Below are 819 nucleotides of genomic sequence, written 5' to 3' on the forward strand. Positions count from 1 at the left end.
CAGTACCAATGCAATAATGAATGGGTACAACATGAACACATGACTTAATAAACTTCTGCTCGTTTTCAGCCCAAAAGTGGATCAGCTGCTGTGTCCTCCTGTGTGATACAGGGCGGTATATGTGAAGCATGTAGTGATGTATCATAGACCGCTAATATTAATATTTATATACAGTCTATGCAATGTATACAATCCATTCAAGGCAGAGAAATGTGGGACTGTTGTGCAAATCAACAGTCCCCCAAAATAACATCTGCCTCTGCACCACCAAAGTGAACATGAAATGAAACAAAAAAATATATAAATGCATATGACACTGTTGTCAAAACCCACCAAGTGGTGTCCCATTTCATAGGGGTATGTTTTCACCCTAGCCCTTATCTCCTTGGTTTCAAGGGCCAAGGGGTAGGGGTAAGATGGAGAAATGGGATTCGGCCTAATACGACTATTTTCTTCCACATTAGCTCGTGAATGGGATGAATAAAGTCTTACCTTTACTTATAATAATACCTCATACTTATTTTGTTGTTTAAATTTTTTAATAATCTGAATCTCCAAAGTAACCAAATTACCTTAAACTGTAAAATAAATGTAATGGAGAAAAACATACATTTCCCTCTGAATTGTAGTGAAGTAGTAGTAAAAAGCAGCAAAAACTCACAAAAATAATGTACAAAAAATGTACTTAAGTACAGTACTTGAGTAAATGTACTTAGATACATTCCACCACTAAAATTAGGTCAGTAGAAGTTTGTGACTATGGACATTAGGGGGGTAGGTTCAGGCTACACACACACACACACACACACACACACACAC

The sequence above is a fragment of the Etheostoma spectabile genome, chromosome 14 (genome assembly GCF_008692095.1).
Source record: "Etheostoma spectabile isolate EspeVRDwgs_2016 chromosome 14, UIUC_Espe_1.0, whole genome shotgun sequence".
Taxonomy (NCBI): Eukaryota; Metazoa; Chordata; class Actinopteri; order Perciformes; family Percidae; genus Etheostoma; species Etheostoma spectabile.